The sequence below is a fragment of the Heptranchias perlo genome, chromosome 8 (genome assembly GCF_035084215.1).
Source record: "Heptranchias perlo isolate sHepPer1 chromosome 8, sHepPer1.hap1, whole genome shotgun sequence".
NCBI classification, from domain to species: Eukaryota; Metazoa; Chordata; class Chondrichthyes; order Hexanchiformes; family Hexanchidae; genus Heptranchias; species Heptranchias perlo.
The window spans coordinates 67,114,932-67,136,113 of NC_090332.1; the positions used below are offsets into that span (position 1 = coordinate 67,114,932).

Below are 21,182 nucleotides of genomic sequence, written 5' to 3' on the forward strand. Positions count from 1 at the left end.
CATTTTTGAAACAAACTATATAGTTACAGTAAATCAAGGAGCCAGTAATAAAATGTACAAAATTTTAACTCCAAAATGGAAGTTTTTCAAGAACCAAAATGGTGGTAAAATCAAGGCTTGGAAATACTAATATTACTAATAATAACCAGATGGTATACTAACCCTAGAAATAAGGTTAATAACTCATTTTTATAGTTAGACCTGCTAACAAAATGCCTTGTGTATGCTATTTTTAAATAGACAATGTGCCACAGCATTGATAAGCCCCTTATCAAAGTGACAAATGACATCCTATATGACTGTGACCACAGTGCACTTTCCCTCCTCCTCCTTCTCGAACTGTCTGCAGCCTTTGACATAGTTGATCACACCATCCTCCTCCAACACTTCTCCTCCGTTGTCCAGCTGGGTGAGACTGCCCTCGCCTGATTCCATTGCTATCTGTCTAGTCGTAGCCAGAGGATCCCCTGCAATGGCTTCTCTTCCTTAGCCCCTTCCCATTTCTCATCTACATGTAGACCCTTAGCGACATCATCTGAAAATACAGCGTCAGTTTCCACATGTACGCTGACGATACCCAGCAATGCCTCAACACCACCTCTCTCGACCCCTCCACTGCCTCTGATTTGTCACTCTGCTTGTCCGACATCCAGTATTGTACAAACAGAAATTTTCTCCAATTAAATACTGGGATGACCAAAGCTATTGTCTTTAGTCCCCACCACAAACTCCGTTCCCTAGACACCGACTCCATCCCTCTCCCTGACTACTGGCTGAGGCTGAGGCTGAGCCAGACTGTTTGCAACCACAGCGTCCTATTTGACTCTGAGCTGAGCTTCCGACCCCATATCCTCTCTATCACCAAGGCCACCTACTTCCACCTCCATAATATCGCCCATCTCCGCCCCTGCCTCAGCCCATCGGCTGCTGAAACCCCATTCATGCCTTTGTTACCTCCAGACCACTGTTTCCTCTAGGCTGCGCACATGTGCGGTCGCGCAGCAGTCTGTTGTTTGCCGCGCACTTATTCATTCCATCCGTGCACCAAACCTGGGCAACGAGGCATCATTATCGGTCACATCTGGGTGACTATAAATGAATTATCTTGTTGCGTCTGGTGGATCTTCATATCCGGCGGAGCGGATGCGCTGGAGTTTGGAATTGGTGCAGGCCCTGGTGGTCCTCTGTGCTTTGTGTCTGCAGCTGCTCCCAAACCTGCTGCCTGTGCTCAGATCCGGCTCTGCACACCCGTTACTGTGGAGAATCAGTTTGAGGTGGGTGTTTGGGGGTCAGGGGTGGGTGTCTCGGGTGTCGGGTGTGTAAACTACTAGGTCCTATAGATCAAGATCCTTTCAGGTTCAATCCCCTCTCTGGCTGAGTTAGCCAATGGTGGGGACACTACATTTAGCTTCCATGTTACTGGACTAGGGAGGGGAGAAAGGTTCCGTATTTGCTCCAGACTTAAATCCAGCGATCCTCCTGGAAAGTGTGTGTGCATTCAGATAAGGTCATTTCTGAATTTCAGCTGTGTTTCCCCCACGATCAAATAGCCCTCGGCAAACAGCGCACTGCACAAGCCAGACCAGGGATTGGACCTGGGACCCAGTATGCATGGTTTGATTCCACTGCAGGAATGCAAATTAATAACTGAGCCATCGCTATACCCAACTTGTGCTATGTACCTGTGGCACTGTTGAAATTGGAAGCACCAACAAGGCGAATGTTTCCAGTTGCACCTCAGATAGCAGGGCCACTTCTGCCTGCAGGGTTAACAGAAGTACACAGCCTTCACTGTCCTGGCTGGTATGTGAAGAATGGTCATTTGGATGAGGTACCGGAGGACAGCTAACACTCAGAGCTGTGCGTCAGTGTAAGTAAAGGGAGAAAGGGGAAAAAGTGGCAGATTTCACAAGCAGGGGATCAGTGTGCGTCTGCATGCCTAAGTAATAAAGGTTTAGGTTTTTGCAGTGGTGGTAGCAGTGGTTGTTTGCTTCCATCACTATTAGGGGACATAATCACTGCTGAAACAATGGCATTTGAATGTGTTGAAAAACATCAGTAACTTCTGTACTGTGGTCTCAATAGGCAGATTCTGAGGTCATTTGGAGGCTAATTAATGAGGGAAGTCTCTGTACATTAGCAGAAAATCCCAGGCTCCTGTCCTTGGGAAGAGACAAGGTAATGAAAAAGCAGAAGGAAATGATTGGCTTTTTTCTTATACTTTTACATTGCAAATGTAATGTCCGAAGTGTGACATCTCAAGTGTGATGGACTCATGCTTGATCCAAGACATATACGGTATATCATGCACAAAAAAATTACTGATCTCATGAAAATAATGAACTCCAAGGCACACGTATATCGAGGTAGTTAACAAGCCAAAAGTCGTTTTAGCGGACAATTTCACCTTGTGCTTGAACAAGCCCTGGCTTGGTAAAGCCCCAATGTACTTGCACCACACTGCCTCACGATTTTTCAGTTATTTTATTTGCCCCTTTTAGACTGAGCTGAACAATTAAACCATATAGCTGCTCCACAGGCCTCTAACAGAGAAACAGCCTTTATTTAGACAACAAAAACATTCAAACCGGAGACAGTCACCCTCTTCTCCTCCATCATCTGGCCTGTCATCTACAGACTCTGGGCGGGTGATTTTAGGAGGCAAATGCGGGGGCAGGGGGTGCTCCGAAAATCACGCAAATCCCGTTCGGGTTCGGAAGCCGGCTCCAACCTGCCGGCTTCCGAGTTTCCCAGGGACCCACCTGTGTGCATGCGGGCGACCCTAAAACGGAAGTCTCGCCGGCAATCAAAGCCAGTGGGATGACAGTTAAAGAGCCAAATGTATTGAGGTACTTAAGGCACTTTACCTGTGACAGAGTAAGTGATTAGAAAGATTTTTAACTTAGCTGGGCGGCTTGCCCACCGCTTCTGATTCATGCCCAGGGTCGGGTCAGGGAACAAGAAACTAAATAAATTAAATAAAAAAACATGCAATGAAGTGAAAACACTAAATGTACCTACCTTTGAAACCTTGTCCGATGTCTCACGCTCCGATGTCACCCCAATCTCACCCAATCTCCTCCCGATCTCACCCTCCCGATCTCACCCCGAACTTCCCCTCCCCCGATCTTCCCCTCTCCTCCCCTGATCTTCCCCTCCCCCCCGATCTTGCCCTCCCCCCCCCCCCCCCCACTTGATTTTACCCTCTCCCCACTCGATCCTCCCCTCTCCCCACTCGATCCTCCCCTCTCCCCACTCGATCCTCCCCTCTCCCCACTCGATCCTCCCCTCTCCCCACTCGATCCTCCCCTCTCCCCACTCGATCCTCCCCTCTCCCCACTCGATCCTCCCCTCTCCCCACTCGATCCTCCCCTCTCCCCCCTCGATCTTCCCCTCTCCCCCCTCGATCTTCCCCTCTCCCCCCTCGATCTTCCCCTCTCCCCCCTCGATCTTCCCCTCTCCCCCCTCGATCTTCCCCTCTCCCCCTCGATCTTCCCCTCTCCCCCTCGATCTTCCCCTCTCCCCCTCGATCTTCCCCTCTCCCCCTCGATCTTCCCCTCTCCCCCTCGATCTTCCCCTCTCCCCCTCGATCTTCCCCTCTCCCCCTCGATCTTCCCCTCTCCCCCTCGATCTTCCCCTCTCCCCCTCGATCTTCCCCTCTCCCCCTCGATCTTCCCCTCTCCCCCTCGATCTTCCCCTCTCCCCCTCGATCTTCCCCTCTCCCCCTCGATCTTCCCCTCTCCCCCTCGATCTTCCCCTCACCCCCTCGATCTTCCCCTCTCCCCCTCGATCTTCCCCTCTCCCCCTCGATCTTCCCCTCTCCCCCTCGATCTTCCCCTCTCCCCCTCGATCTTCCCCTCTCCCCCTCGATCTTCCCCTCTCCCCCTCGATCTTCCCCTCTCCCCCTCGATCTTCCCCTCTCCCCCTCGATCTTCCCCTCTCCCCCTCGATCTTCCCCTCTCCCCCTCGATCTTCCCCTCTCCCCCTCGATCTTCCCCTCTCCCCCTCGATCTTCCCCTCTCCCCCTCCATCTTCCCCTCTCCCCCTCCATCTTCCCCTCTCCCCCTCCATCTTCCCCTCTCCCCCTCCATCTTCCCCTCTCCCCCTCCATCTTCCCCTCTCCCCCTCCATCTTGCCCTCTCCCCCTCCATCTTGCCCTCTCCCCCTCCATCTTGCCCTCTCCCCCTCCATCTTGCCCTCTCCCCCTCCATCTTGCCCTCTCCCCCTCCATCTTGCCCTCTCCCCCTCCATCTTGCCCTCTCCCCCTCCATCTTGCCCTCTCCCCCTCCATCTTGCCCTCTCCCCCTCCATCTTGCCCTCTCCCCCTCCATCTTGCCCTCTCCCCCTCCATCTTGCCCTCTCCCCCTCCATCTTGCCCTCTCCCCCTCCATCTTGCCCTCTCCCCCTCCATCTTGCCCTCTCCCCCTCCATCTTGCCCTCTCCCCCTCCATCTTGCCCTCTCCCCCTCCATCTTGCCCTCTCCCCCTCCATCTTGCCCTCTCCCCCTCCATCTTGCCCTCTCCCCCTCCATCTTGCCCTCTCCCCCTCCATCTTGCCCTCCCCCCCCCCGCTCCTGCCCTCTCCCTCCCCCCCCCGCTCCTGCCCTCTCCCTCCCCCCCCCCGCTCCTGCCCTCTCCCTCCCCCCCCCCGCTCCTGCCCTCTCCCTCCCCCCCCCCGCTCCTGCCCTCTCCCTCCCCCCCCCCGCTCCTGCCCTCTCCCTCCCCCCCCGCTCCTGCCCTCTCCCTCCCCCCCCTGCTCCTGCCCTCTCCCTCCCCCCCCGCTCCTGCCCTCTCCCTCCCCCCCCGCTCCTGCCCTCTCCCTCCCCCCCCCGCTCCTGCCCTCTCCCTCCCCCCCACGCTCCTGCCCTCTCCCCCCCACGCTCCTGCCCTCTCCCCCCCACGCTCCTGCCCTCTCCCCCCCACGCTCCTGCCCTCTCCCCCCCACGCTCCTGCCCTCTCCCCCCCACGCTCCTGCCCTCTCCCCCCCCACGCTCCTGCCCTCTCCCCCCCCACGCTCCTGCCCTCTCCCCCCCCACGCTCCTGCCCTCTCCCCCCCCACGCTCCTGCCCTCTCCCCCCCCACGCTCCTGCCCTCTCCCCCCCCACGCTCCTGCCCTCTCCCCCCCCACGCTCCTGCCCTCTCCCCCCCCACGCTCCTGCCCTCTCCCCCCCCACGCTCCTGCCCTCTCCCCCCCCCACGCTCCTGCCCTCTCCCCCCCCACGCCCCTATCCTCTCCCCCCCCACGCTCCTGCCCTCTCCCCCCCCCACGCTCCTGCCCTCTCCCCCCCCCACGCTCCTGCCCTCTCCCCCCCCCACGCTCCTGCCCTCTCCCCCCCCCACGCTCCTGCCCTCTCCCCCCCCCACGCTCCTGCCCTCTCCCCCCCCACGCTCCTGCCCTCTCCCCCCCCACGCTCCTGCCCTCTCCCCCCCCCACGCTCCTGCCCTCTCCCCCCCCACGCTCCTGCCCTCTCCCCCCCCCACGCTCCTGCCCTCTCCCCCCCCACGCTCCTGCCCTCTCCCCCCCCCCACGCTCCTGCCCTCTCCCCCCCCACGCTCCTGCCCTCTCCCCCCCCCACGCTCCTGCCCTCTCCCCCCCCACGCTCCTGCCCTCTCCCCCCCCCCATGCTTGCTGCACCTGCATGTTAGCTTTCAGTGACTCATGAACAAGGACACCCAGGTCCCTTTGAACATAAACATTTCCCAATCTCTCACCATTTAAAAAAACTCTGCATTTCTTTTTTTCCTCCCAAAGTGGATAACTTCACATTTTTCCACATTATATTCCATCTGCCATGTTCTTACCCACTCACTTAGCCTGTATTTATCCCCTTGAAGCATCTTTGCATCCTCCTCACGACTCACATTCCCACCTAGTTTTGTGTCATCAGTTAACTTGGAAATATTACATTTGGTCCCCTCATCCAAATCATTGATATATATTGTGAATAGCTGGGGCCCAAGCAATGATCCCTGCGGTACCCCACAAGTCACAGTCTGCCAACCTGAAAAAGACCCGTTTATTCCTACTCTCTGTTTTCTTGTCTGTTAACCAATTCTCAATCCATGCCAGTATATTACGCCCAATTCCATGAGCTCTAACTTTGTTCACCAACCTCCTGTGTGGGACCTTATCGAAAGCCTTCTGAAAATTCAAATACACCACATCCATTGGTTCCCCCTCATCTATTAGTTACATCCTCAAATAACTCCAATAGGTTTGTCAAACATAATTTCCCTTTCATGGATCCATGTTGACTCTGCCAAATCCTATTATTATTTTCTAAGTGTCCTGTTATCACATCCCTTATAATAGATTCTAGCATTTTCCCTACTACCGATGTCAAGTTAACAGGTCTGTAGTTCCCTGTTTTCTCTCTCCCTCCTTTCTTAAATAGTGGGGTTACATTTGCTACCCTCCAATCTGCAGGAACCATTCCAGAATCTATAGAATTTTGGAAGATGACAACCAATGTATCCAATATCTCTATAGCCACCTCTTTCAAAGCCCTGGGATGTAGATCATCAGGTCCTTGGGATTTATCGACTTTCAGTCCCATTAATTTCTCAAGTACTATTTTTTTACTAATAATAATTTCCTTCAGATACACCTTGAAACACGGCATGATGCTCCAGTGTGTTATGCTCCAGTACTGCTGTGTATGCTTGTGAGTGAGTAAGACGATAAAGTATGAAGAAGACAAGGTGACATCAGCTATGAGATTGGGGGATGCTTCCAACCTTATCCTCTCCATTCTATTGCCTCCAGAATCTCCAGGGCCCTCTCTTCATAAAAAGTCAATGATCTTAGTTAAGGTGACCCCCCCGCCTCCAGTCAGCATGTCCTTCTGAATGTTATGTGCAGCCTTCTCTTACAAGCAGAAAGAAAATAGATATATATGTATAAAGTATACGAAAGATGATGTGTGTTACACAAGCACTCAACCTAGCAGATTCCCTATGTGAGTGTGTGAAAATGCAGCATTCAGGTACCTTGTTTTAGGAGACCTGTTTGGTGTTTATTGCTTGCCACATTTAATGGACTACAGTGAACCACAGGGCAAACATATTTATTTGGAAGCTATACAGAGCACCCTGATAAATTATGGCCAAGCCTGTGCATTTGGATAGTACATGAACATTGTCAGTATTCCTCTTCTACAGTGCTCCACCGCATTTACAGTTGAATGCTGTTAAGATGCACTGTAAGGCAATCTGGTAAAATCAAGCAAAATATGAGTTCAGTTACAATGGCAACCTTGAATAACCCAGCAAATGTTTTCCTTTCCTGCTGCCAGGTTTGGGACATAGGTGAGATGGCATTCTGCCATCCCTGCCTGGCACTGCTCTTGACTGGTAGATGTCCCGCAGTTCCAAAAAAAACAGACCTCCTGAAGCGGGGACCTCCAAAACTGCCTGTTGAATGGAGCAGTTCTGCTTTAATTTGATTTAATTGAGGTGTATAAAATTATGAGGGGACTAGATAGAGTGGATAGGGAGGACCTAGTTCCCTTAGCAGAGAAGTCAGTGACCAGGGGGCATAGATTAAAAGTAATTGGTACAAGGATTAGAGGGGAGCTGAGAAGAATTTTTTTTCACCCAGAGTGTGGTGGGGGTCTGGAACTCACTGCCTGAGAGGGTGGTAGAGACAGAAACCCACAACTCATTTAAAAAGTACTTGGATGTGCACTTGAAGTGCCGTAACCTACAGGGTTACGGACCAAGTGCTGGAAATTGGGATTAAGATGGATAGCTCTTTTTCGGTCGGTACGGACACGATGGGCCGAATGGCCTCCTTCTGTACTGTAACTTTCTATGATTCTATGCTTTATTCTGATGCAACCAAATCCCACCTTCCCCACCCCATTGCAAGACAGCTTTATGGTGACCAGCAACCCTTTTGGTGCCGGGTAATTAGCCCTGTGCGGTACTTACATCATGTCATATGCAGTGCAATGGTAGCACCATGATATCATGTAATTGAGCTGACGTCATATTATAGCATGAGGTTAGCACAGGCACTGTGCCAGAAGGATAGTGGTTCCACTGCCACAGCCCCAGAACAACTTTATCGGTTCCATAGTTTGTTAGTGCTTTTTACTGACAATGCACCTCTGTTCACGCATGTCATTTTTTGCTAACATTAGTGAACAGAGGAAAATATGGTGACCTAGTGACACAGTGGGCACGATTTTAAAATGCCAGTGGGGGCGGGGGGCGGGGTCAATGGGCGCGTGAGTAACCCGAATACTACAACCTTACTGTTCCCCATGCTATCGCGATTTAATTGGTAGCCATTAACCTTGTTTCCGGGTTTACCATCCAAAAGCTGCGCAGCAGGTGGACTGCGCACCCACATGACCCGCTGCCAGCTTGAGCGTCTGGATTTAAAGAGCCATAGCACCAATGGCATTTGCTGAAGCAAGAATTGGGGAAACAGAATGGATCCGCAGAGGAGCAAGTCAGCTCCAAGATTCAGCGATGCCTCACTTGAGGTGCTGCTGGCCGGGATGAGGAGGAGGAGGGAACAATTTTACCCGGCTGACAGGAGGAAGCGCCATGTCTCTGCCACCAAGAAGGCCTGGCTCGAGGTGACAGAGGAAGTCACCAGCAGGAGCAACATATCCCGCAGTTGGGTCCAGTGCAGGAAGTGCTTCAATGACCTAACTAGGTCAGAAAAGTGAGTACACTTACTGATTCTCCTGCGTTCCATGTTGCACATCACCGCACCACCCCCCCATCACCTCCCCCTCACATCATTTTGCATTGCCAAGACTACGCCATCACATCACTTCTCACACCCACTTGAGGCTCATCCTCAACTTACCTTCACTTCCTGAGCACTTCCTCACCTCCCCATTTGTCAACTCACCACTACCACTCACCCCAATCCTGATCCAATGTGATGTCTCTGACTGATATTCACCCTCTGATGCATCTCTTTCACGGTCAGCCTCTCCCAAAGCAATGCAGTCATCGGCTGACCACTTCACCCTCACTCACTCACACGTCTGTACTTTCTCCCCTTGTAGGAAAAGAGAGTGCAAAACGCACGTGAGAGGGCGAGGGAGGGGGGCCACAACAAATAGTGGTCCTCACAGAGGCGGAGGAGGAGGCCCTGGAGATCAGCCACACCCTCGAGTGCCTGTCTGTCGGGGACGCCGAGACTGGAACCCCACAAACATCTGGTGACACAACTTTAACATTCATCACACACAACGTGAATTAATGTTCATAATGATTGGCATGTTGAACACCTCAGTGTGCTCATTGCAACATTACACATCTGTGATTAGGCTTAATATTGCCTTCTATTCTCTTCCTGGCCCTTCAACGACTGCAATGACGGAGAGGGCAATTCCTCAGAGGAGCTCCCGGCCTCTGAGAGCGCACCGTCACATCTTAGCGAGCCATCCACCAGCGCAGATACTCACACCTCGGTGGGTCCTAATAGTTAGTTAGTTGGGTTGGCACCTGGTGAGTCACCACACACAAGTGAACACAAGCAGACACTGGTGGCAGGGGCAGCTGTGGAGAGTCCGCGTCGATGGGCGCACTCCTCTCCAGGCTCTGCTTGGCTGGGTGCTGAACCCCAGGAACCATCCTTTAAAAGGAGAATGATCAAGGGGCAGCAGTACATTTGCGAGGTACTGGAACAAGTACCACGCACACACACTCCACAATAGCGCAGAGGATGGAGGAGTCCACCTCCTACATGAATGGAATGGTGGCACAGGTATGTGCATGAATGTCGGAGATAGTGGCGCAGGTAAGTGCGGGAATGTCTGCGATGGAGAGAAGGCTTGCCTCCATTGAGCTTCAAGCACGGCTCACAAATGAGTCCATTCAGGCCCTGACAATGGCCGTTTGGACTCATGGTGAACAACATTCTGTCGCCTTTAACAGGCAGATAGAAACTTTACAACTGGGCTTCCAAGGCATCATACATGTCCTCCAAACTGTTCTCCAGCAGGGTGGTAGGAGTGATGTGGGCGTGGCCCAGGAGAGAGATGATGGCAAGAGGAGACGTGGAAGTGGGGACACCACTCAAAGCGCTCCCACATCTCACCCGTTGCCCCCCTCTCAACCAGTACCCGCAATGCTGCCTCCTCTTCAGGTGGCCGAGGCTGCCCCTGCACAGGTGCAGGTGGAGCAGTCTTTGGCGGGGCCCTCACGGACTCCAAAACCCAGTAGGCCGAAAGCATCTAGGCAGTCCGGGCATGAACATGAGCAATCTGCCACTATCTCTGCTGCAGCCAGAGTGGATGCACCAGGTAGAAGTAGTAGGAAGATAAAGGCTAAGGTTTTGTGATCATGAAGGGTATGCACAAGAGTGTTTGACAGACTGTCATAATTTTCATTTATATTTGTTTTTTGTTAAATTCACATTAAATGTTATCATTCTCACCACTATTGCCTCATATTGCCCATTCTTGACTGCCTTTTGTGATAGCGCCCTTTCATGTGCTTCATCATGAACGGCGAGACTTGATGCCACCCAGTGGGTGCATTCACAGTGGGTGTATGTGTAGTTGTAGGACTGTTTTGTGTAGTGGGGGTGGGGGGGTGGCGGCTAGCATTGGCACTGCTCTTTCCAGGTGGTCTGAGTACTGGACTATCCTCACTTTCCATATGTCCTTATGAGAATCGTTCAAATATTAATGACTCCCTGGCCTCACGAGCAGCCAGGTGAGCCGCTACTCTGCCGATGGGTTCCTCCTCCTCTTCCTCGTCCTCCTCCTCTTCCTCGTCCTCCTCCTCCTCCTCCTCAATGTTGATGGTAGATGTGGATGCTAGATGAGGGCATGGGGCCTCATCAACCGATAACCCCCTCTGTTGCGCCATGTTGTGCAGGACATAACAGACGACTATGATTGGACCCACTCTCGCTGGTGTGTATTGAAGTGCTCCCCCAGACCGATCCAGGCACCAAAATCGCATCTTCAGCAGTCCTATCGCGAGTTCAATGAGACCTGGTGGCGATGTGACTGTCGTTGTATCGATGCTGTTCCTCGCTAATGGGGTTCCTCAGAGGTATCATGAGCCATGTGTGCACGGGTATCCCTTGTCTCTGAGGAGCCAGCCCTTTAGGCTGTTTGGTGCACGGAAGAGGGGCAGGATGTTGGATTCCCTCAGAATGAATGAATTATGGCAGCCGCCAGGGAATCTGGCACACGCGTGAAGAAATCTTTTCCTGTGGTCGCAAACGAGCTGCGCATTGATGGAGTGATATCCCTTTCTGTTGATGAATAGTCCTGGCCCGTGTGGAGGTGCTCGGTTTGCTTTATATGTGCAATCGATTGCAACCTGTACCCATGGGAAGCCAGCCACAGAGTGGAAACCCACTGCCCTCTCCATCTGGCTGAGGTCGTCCATGGGGAAGTTGATGTATTGCAACGCCCTGCAAAACAAACCGTTGGTGACCTGTCTTAGCACTTGTGGGCAGACGATGGAGAGTCCCCGGCGATGTCCCCAGTGGCGCCCTGGAAGGATCCGGAGGCGAAGAAGTTGAGAGCAGTGGTCACTTTAACTGTGGCAGGCAATGCGATGCCACCAGGCGCAGCCGGGAGCAGCTCGGCATGAAGGAGGCTGCAGGTGTCTGCGACCACCTGGCGACTTACTCTCAGCCTCCATAGTCACTGCTGCTCAGAGAGGTCCAGGAAGCTCAGCCTCAGTCTGTTGACCCTCTCACGAAGGGAGTGCCTCCTGTGACGTCGGTCCCTCTGTTATTCCCCTCTCTGCTCTTGTGCAGGTGCCTGTGGCGCACCTCTGTGTTCTAGAGCTGCAAGTGGCGGAAGTGCATGCTGTGCCTGGCGAGGATGGTGATGTTCCCCCTCCTCAGATATACTGATGTCACCAGTTTGACGGGGTCTAAAAAGTAGGTAAATGTGTGTAAACAGAACAATTCCGTGTGTAAACCAAGAATTTCAAGTCCAAACACAAAGATCTCCCAGCCAAAAGTTTGTCTGAGAGAACTGAGTGTCCTGCTGCAATAATTCACTTTTTATCCCCATCTGTCAAACAGGGATTTAAATGTCCAAATGGCTGCCGGCTGCAACCCGCTGAGTTTCCCATGCCGTGTTTTACACTTTAAATACTTGAATTGCTGGTTTAAGCCGGCGGGACTTCCGGGTTCGGGAACAGCGCGAGCAACCAGATGGCTCTGGGTCGTGCGCGTTTTTCAGCGGGTTGGAGCCGGGATTCCTTCCCACTCCAGAAAATCCCGATTTTCTTTGCCCCCTAACGCACCCGCACTTTGCTTTTAAAATCGTGCCCAATGAGTTAAAATACTGTACTAACCTCTGGTATTTGGGTTGGAAACCGAGGGGGTGAAATCTCATCTCCAGTTCCTAAATCAAATCAATCAGTCTCAATCCTGTTATAGTGAGTATGAGCACATAGTACAAAAGGAGGCTAAATTTAATGCAGTTTTTTGAAGAAATGACCAATTGGATAGATAAAGGGAATGTAGCAGATGTAGTGTATATGGATTTTCAGAAGGTGTTAAACTGTGTCACAAGAGCCTTGTTAGAAAAATTCAGTTGGGTAGTCAAGAAGGAAATGTAGCTGTATGAATAGAAAGTTGGTTGACAAACAGGAAATGAAGAATTAGGGTAAATGGGTGCTGCTTAGACTCTTGAAAGGTTGGGAGTGGTGTACCCCAGGGGTTAGTGCTGGGTCAACTTTTGTTTTCTGTATATATAGATGATTTCGACTTGGGAATAGAGGACACAATCTCAATATTGATGATGACCAAACCCCTTACTTTTGTTAAGTGGATTAAAAATCTTCAGGAAGACAAAGGCAGTTTAGTGGAATGGGCAAACAGGTGGTAACTGCAATTTAATGTGGATAAGTGTGATGTAACATATTTTGGGAGAAAAAAACGAGGACAGTAAGTATACACTTAATGGAAAGAAAATTTAGAGTGTGGGTAAACAGAGACCTAGGAGTTTAAATACATAATTCCCTGAAACTGTGAGTGCTAGTAGATAAAGCTATAAAAGGATCAATATAATTTTTATAAATAGGGGCATAGAATTCAACAGTAAGGTAATGGTGAATTTATACACAACACTGATTAGGCCATAGCTACGAGTATTGTGTGTAGTTTTAGGGTGCCCCATTAAAGGAAGGATATTAAAGCCATAGAGAATGTATAACATAGGTTCACCAGGATGATGCCAAGGAGTGGATACTGTAGATAGGATGAGAGACTTGAGATACTGGGACTATTTCCATTGGAGCAGAGAAGGCTAAGAAGAGCTTTAACTGAGATCTTTAAAAGTTTGAAATGTTTTCATAGAATGAATAGGAAAAGATTATTTCCTCTGATTGGGGAGTCAGGAATTTAAAATTGCCACTAAGAGAATGAGGAGAGAAGTTGGGAGAAATGTCTTTACGCAGAGGGTTTTTGGAGCGTGGAATACATTGTGGTTAAGGCAGAGACCACTGCATCCTTTTGAGGAAAAGTGGATAAACATTTTGAAGCAATGGTTGATACAAGGCTACGGGGAAAGAGCAGAGCAGTGGGATTAATATTGGATTCCTCTAGCAAAGAGCAGCATAGACACGATGGACCAAATGGCCACCTTCTGTGTTGTAAACTTCTGTGGTTCTATTATATCCTCTTTAAAGTGACAAATTAAAGTCAAATTGATTATATGACTTTTGTTTACCATCATAAACATTACATATTAATTAATTAATTAATGCAACTGGTGGGTTACAAATACATTTGAATAGGTTATGCAGCTACTCTGTCCATAAACTGTAGGACTACACATTAAGACTAGTTTCTCCTACAAAATTGTGGCATGGTGGATTATGTGCACCCACAGCACACTGCATTTTAAGGCCACAAACAGTCATCTTTTGTGTAATAGCAAAGTGGCTGCATAGGTATTAAGCTCCAGCTGGTTGTAAAATAGTCAGTAAATCATAATTTTACTCTAATTTTGCATCTCCATTGTTTTGAACCTGCTTAAAGTATGCTTTTTAATATTATGTGTATTGAGATTTTAAAATGCATTAGAGAAGAAGCAAGCAATGTACACAGAAAGACCGTAATAATTATGACATGAAGATATAGGATCCAAAATTGGGTTCCAATAGTGCGGATCGCCTGACAGAGGCCGAAATTTGAAGCAGAACACAATTCAACTGGGATTCCACCTTGTTCCAAGTGCTGCTTTAAATTCCAGTGGGGGAGAACAAGCACGTTTTCCACCAGCCCCAAAAATTCTGTCCAGCTTCATTGGATCTCTCGCCGGCCGCATGCTGTGGAGGCGCCAGGAAAGGCTCCAGACTTTGCATAGCCAAACATGATCAATTCTGGATTACCTTAAAATGCACACCTAAAGTCCCCCTTCAGATTTTTACTTTCTTTAATTTTCAACCCAGGAGGGCTTAAAGGTTCTTCCAATAGAACAGCTTTGGGCTGCTCCACTCTTTCCCAATGGATTGGGGTGGGTGCCACTGACTTGCAAGTCCAGGCCACTCATCCCAATTATACATTTGACCCTATCGCCACAATTTGGAACTGGTCTAGGTCACTGATATTGGCAGACTTACAGCCCATTCCTCTGCACTTTCGCCAGCTGAGTGGGCCCATTGGAATGTTGAACCTGTGGCATATACAGACATTCTTTGATATCATTTGAATGAATAGCCTAAAAAGAACTGCTTCGTGTCATAGTTCACTAATTGAGACTGAGATGTGATATTAGATGGATGCAAGAGGTTGGTAAGTTAGTTAACTCCTGAGGGAGATTAAAGGAACTATGGGGTAAATTTTCATCTTTAGCATTCCCAGCACAGAGCTTTGTGCATTGGGAGTGCATATTGGTCATTTGGATCTGCACCAATTCGTTGACCCACAATTTTACATCTATTAAAATTAATAGATGGAAAATCATGGACCTGCGAGTCAGCTGTGCTCCTAACCTCAAAGCTCTGTGTATGACAGTACTAACGGTGAAAATTTGCCAACATTAAATTACTAAAACTTTAATTATTTGACTGTAGATCCTGCTGAACAACCTATTCAAAGAACATTTTCAATTGCAGTTCATTTTCTAAAAAAGTTTTTATTGACCTCTCTGTCTGACGTTGCTAATTTAGGCCCTGATATTTACGGGGAGGGAGCGGGGGAGCACGGTAGCGGTAAGCAGAAAGGAGAAAAAATAGTTTTCTATTTAAAAAGTATAGTAACATTTTCGCTGTCACCTGAGATTTATTTGTAAATGATTAGATTACTACTATTTTGCAGATAGAAATGCTGTCTGTAACAAGAATGTATTATTTTTAATGTATGCATTGATTAGTTTTAAAGGCAAGTTATATAGGCTGTCTTTGTCTTTTGATTCCCCTGTACAGAAACTGGACTAAATTATTTTATTATATTAAGGGCCATATTTTCTGACTGGCTGGATCTAGGCACACAAGGCCCTGGAAATGTTGCGAATTACAACTTTGTCAGCTCCTTGCTAGACTATTTTAGGCTGGCGTAAAGTGTACAGAGTGTGAAAGAACTTAGTTTTCATTGTCAATTTCATGATATGAGCTGTTATTCAACTTCCCAAGTTTTACATATAAAATGGGTGTCTTAACAGCAATTGTGAAAATGGAGATAACATTCACTGCTTCTCTGTCCCTGAGATGCGGAAGAAGAGATGAACAAAGGGAAGTTTTTCGACTTATCTACATTTTTGGACTACCAAAAGACCCTTTTGCGTTAAAAAGCTGCTGCAGTCCTTTAAATAGCAACAGCAACACCAGATGTTGTATGGTGCCAGTGGCAGGTGTATTGCAGCCACAGCTCAGTGATTATCTAAATAGGCTGACACCCGAAGATTCATTGGAGTCAGCCATGTGCTACTTGGGTGGATGCACAGTGTGTACTGCAACATTCTAACTGCACATATCACGGAAAATCTACCCCTAAGTGTCAAGTGTGCAATTAGAAACAACTATAAACAGGACAGATGTTCTGCAGTATTGACCATAGTGGTTGTTGGGAACTGAGAAAAACTAGAATACTAATGATCAACAGGTTTCCTGCAGTTTAATCCATACCTCATCAATCCTAGTTAACAAGTAATATAACTATGTATTTAACCTTCTCTGAACATGGTTCCAGACAGTGTCTGGGGAAAAAGTTCCACAGAAAGGATAACGGTTGTGTGAAAGCAGCAGCTATTGTGTTCCTTGTATAAACATAAATACTATCCAGCTCTTGTGATGCCGCTCATATTATCTTTTTATCATATTATGTGGCCTGAAAGCCTGGCCACATCCTTCCAGGATATTCATGTTCTGCTGAACTCTTGGAAAGAGTTTCTGTGTAAGGAGTTTCTCTGTAATAGTTGTGATAATGATTCTGCTGCTCTCATTGCATAAACGGCGAATCGTATAACTAGGGCGGTAGAGAAGGCTTTAAATAGTGGGGGCGAGGGATCAAGTAAGGGAAGATGTGATAAATTAAAGAAAGACGACAAGGCAAGAGAGCAAGGTAGCAATAAAGGAAATGATAATCAGAGAGTGGCAGGAAGGGGCAGAGCATGCAAACTTAAGCGTGCGCCAGCAGATAAGGCAAGAGATTGCAAAAATAGTAAGAAGACAACACTAAAGGCTTTGTATCTGAATGCACGTAGCATTCATAACAAAATGGATGAATTGACAGCTCAAATAGAAATAAATATTTTCGATCTGATAGCCATTACAGAGACATGGGGCCCGATGTTAGCAGGGCTGCGGGTTCTTGGCAGGGGGGCTATCGGGCGCGTGGGTAACACGCCTGGTGAAATTAGTCAGCTCCCCACGCGATTGTAGCAGACAATCCACTAATTGGATCCACTTACCTGCTCCTCCGGGTTCCCCACTGCTGATCTGCGCATCGGGCGGACTGCGCATGCGCAGTAAGATCTGTCAGCTGGAGGAGCTCTATTTAAAGGGGCAGTCCTCCACTGACAGATGCTGCAACAAACAGAAAAAATTACAGCATGGAGCAGCCCAGGGGGAAGGCTGCTCCCAGTTTAATGATGCCTCACTCCAGGTATCATTAGATGGGGTGAGGAGGAGGGGAGGACAGAGATCTTCCTCCCAGTGGGCGGGAGGAAGCGGCCTGTCTCTGCCACCAGGAAGGCCTGGCTCGAGGTGGCAGAGGAGGTCACCAGCACCACCAACATATCGCCCACCTGCATACAGTGCAGGAGGCGCTCCAATGATCTCAGTAGGTCAGCCAAAGTGAGTACACTTACTCTGTCCCCTATACTCCGTCTGCCACATCACCGCCCCCAACCCACATCTCCTTCTGCACTGCCAACACTACTCTATCACTTCACCCCTCATACCCACTCAAACCTCATCCTCATCGTACCTCCACCTACTCACCTCGCCAGTACTCATCCCGCCACTACCACTCAATCCAATCCTCATACAATCTCATGGCTCTATCTCGTACTCACCCTCTCATGCATCTCTTTCACGGTCAGCCTCACTCAACCTGCCACCACCTGTGCTGCAGCCACAGGGCATGCATCACATATGTGCAGTAGGTAGCGTAAGGCAAACGTGTCGTGAGCATGAAGGGGATGCACAAGGGTGTTTGAGGGTTTGTCATGGTTGTTACTTATATTGAATTTCTGACCAACTCACATCACATATTATATTGGCACCACTACTGGCATGTCTTCGCGAATCTTGTCTGGTCTGTGCAATAATGCCCTTTCCTGAGGATCACTATGAAGACCCACAACTGATGCCACTCATTGTGTCACTGCAGATTGGGTGTAGATGTATTTGCAGGGCTCTTTTGTGCAGACGGCTGAGAGACGTCAGCGATGTCCCCGGTTGCACCCTGGAAGGATGCGGAGGAGAGGTTGTTGAGGGCAGTGGCGACTTTGACAGCGACAGGTAAGAAGATGGTACTCGGGCCTGCCGGGAGCAGCTTTGCACGAAGGAGGCTGCAGATGTCCACGACTACATGTCGAGTGACTCTGAGCCTCCGTGTGCACTGCTGCTCAGAGAGGTCCAGGAAGCTGAGCCTCGGTCTGTGGACCCTGTGGCGAGGGTAGTGCCCTCTGCGATGCATCTCTCTCTGCGGTAGCTCTCCCTCCTGCTGTGCAGGTGGATGTGTCACAGCACTCTGTTGTGGAGCTCCACGTGTCAGAGGTGGACGGCGTGGATGGCTAGGCTGGTGATGCTGTTCGCCCTCCGAGGAGGTCATGACTGCAGCTACGGCGGCCCCCATCCGGAAGATGTACATCTGAGGGGGTCCGCAAGGTAGGTACATGTGTCTGGACACCGGGGTAAGTGTGCAAGTTGGTGTCTTTGATTGTCAGGAGGAGGGTGGTGGAGGCCAAACTTTGTCCCAAGTGACAGAGTGGGCTCCTGCAATGAGTGAGGGTCTCCCCCCCCGCCCCCCCCCACCACCTGTCAAATGGACCTTTGCAGCTGCCACAGGCTGATGGCTGCAACACGTCCATTTGAACTGGGAGTGTTTCCCCCAGTGTGGGAAACAGTCCCAGGTTGCTGTAAAATCCCACCCCTCCTCACATAATCCCTTAATCAGGTCAGTTAATGACCTGAAATACCTAAATAAATCCTTTCAAATGGCATCCCGCTGGCTTTAATTGCCTGCGGGATTCCCACCAGCGGCGGCTGCGCGCGCACGCCGGCGCGTCAGCGGGGAACCCGGAAGTGCGCGGGTTCGGTGCGGGCTCCGGTCCCGCTCCGGGATTCTCCGATTTTCGGAGCCCCCCTTCCAGGAACGCACCCAATAGCGGGTGTTAAAATGACACCCATGGCTGCAAGATGACAAAGGCTGGAACCTGAATATTCTAGGGTACTTAACATTTCGGAAGGTCAGGAAGCTAGGAAAATGTGGAGGGGTAGCTCTGTTAATTAAGAATGACATGAGTATAATAGAGAGAAATGACCTTAATTCTAAAGACTAAGATGTAGAATCAATTTGGGTAGAGATAAGAAATAGTGAAGGCAAGAAGTCACTTGTGGGAGTAGTTTCTCGGCCCCTAACAGTAACCATCCTGTAGGACAGGGTATACAGGAAGAAATAATGGGGCTTGTGAGAGAGGAACAGCGATAATCATGGGTGATTTTAATCTACATATAGTTTGGAAGAATCTGATTGGCAAAGGTAGCCTGGAAGATGAGTTCATAGAGTGCTTTCGAGACAGTTTCTGAGAGCAGCACATTCTAGAGCCAACCAGAGAGCTGGCTATTTTAGATCTGGTAATGTGTAAAGGAGCCTCTAGGTAGCAGTGATCACAATATGATTGAATTTCACATTCAGTTTGAGAGAGAGAAGAGTAAGTCTAAGACTAGTGTTTTAAACTTAAATAAAGGCAATTATGAGGGCATGAAGTGAACTGGGAACTTAGGTTAAGTGATATGTCAGTAGAGATGCAGTGGCAGACATTTAATGAAATATTTCATAACACTCAGCAAAGACACATTCCAGTGAGAAAGAAAGACTCTAGGGGGAGGACGTACCATCCGTGGCTAAGGAAGTTAAAGATAGTATCAAATTGAAAGAAAAAGCATACAATTCCGCGAAGATTAGTGGCAGGTCAGAAGACTGGACAGAATATAAAAAACAGCAAAGAATGACTAAAAGAATAATAAAGAGGGAGAAATTAGAGTACGAGAGAAAGCTAGCTAGAAATATAAAAACAGATTGTAAGAGTTTCTGCAGGTATTTAAAAAGGAAAAGAATAAGTAAAGTGAGCGTTGGTCCTCTAGAGAGTGAGACTGGGGAATTAATAATGGAGAACAAGGAAATGGCGGATAAATTGAACAGATATTTTGCATCCGTCTTCACTGTAGAGGATACAAATAACATGCCAGAAATAATTGTGAATCAAGAGGTGACAGGGAGAGAGGAACTTATAACATTTACAATCACCAGGGAAAGGGTTTTGAAAAAAATATTAGAACTAAAAGCTGATAAGTCCCCAGGTTCTGACGGACTTCATCCTAGGGTCTTAAAAGAAGTGGCTGCAGAAATAGTAGATGCATTGGTATTAATTTTCCAAAATTCCCTAGATTCTGGAAGGGTCCCATCAGATTGGAAAATAGCAAATATAACTCCTCTATTCAAGAAAGGAGGGAGACAGAAAGCAGGAAACTACAGGCCAGTTAGCTTAACATCTGTCGTAGGGAAAATGCTAGAATCTATTATTAAGAAGGTTATAGCAGGGCACTTAGAAAATCTCAATGCAATCAGGCAGGGTCTACACAGCTTTGTGAAAGGGAAATCTTGTTTGACTAATTTATTAGAGTTCTTTGAGGAAGTAACAAGCAACGTGGATAAAGGGGATCCTGTGAATGTGGAGTACTTGGATTTCCAGAAGGCTTTTGACAAGGTGCCACATCAAAGGTACCTACACAAAATAAGAGCTCATGGTGTAGGGGGTAACATATTAGCATGGATAAAGGATTGGTTAGCTAACAGGAAACTGAGAGTAGGCACAAATGGGTCATTTTTAGGTTGGCAAGATGTAATGAGTGGAGTGCCTCAGGGAACAGTACTTGGGCCTCAACTATTTACAATCTGTATCAATGACTTGGATGAAGGGACCGAATGTATGGTTGTTAAATTTGCTGATGACACAAAGGTAGGTAGGAAAGTAAGTTGTGAAGAGGACATAAGGGGCCCGATTTTACCAGGGGTGCGGGTTCTCGCCGGGTAGGCCAGCGGGCACGTTGAAAATGCGCCCGTTGAAATTAGTGGGTTGCCCGCGCGATCGTAGCAGGCAACACACTAATTGGATCCACTTACCTGCTCCTCCGGGTTCCCCGATGCTGATCTGCGCGTCGGGCGGGCTGCGCATGCGCAGTAAGATCTGTCAGCTGGAGGCGCTCTATTTAAAGGGGCAGTCCTCCACTGACAGATGCTGCAACAAACAGAAAAAATTACAGCATGGAGCAGCCCAGGGGGAAGGCTGCTCCCAGTTTAATGATGCCTCACCCCAGGTATCATTAGATGGGGTGAGGAGGAGGGGGAGGACAGAGATCTTCCCCCCCGGCGGGCGGGAGGAAGTGGCCTGCCTCTGCCACCAAGAAGGCCTGGCTCGAGGTGGCAGAGGGGGTCACCTGCGCCACCAACGTATCGCCCACCTGCATACAGTGCAGGAGGCGCTCCAATGACCTCAGTAGGTCAGC

At 49.2% G+C, this 21,182-nt stretch overlaps 1 protein-coding gene across 1 annotated transcript in view; it reads left to right on the forward strand.

The window, feature by feature from the left end:
• kif25 (kinesin family member 25) overlaps window positions 1-21,182 on the forward strand; it is a 99,839-nt gene that overhangs the window by 8,661 nt on the left and 69,996 nt on the right. The gene's annotated exons all lie outside the window — the stretch shown is intronic.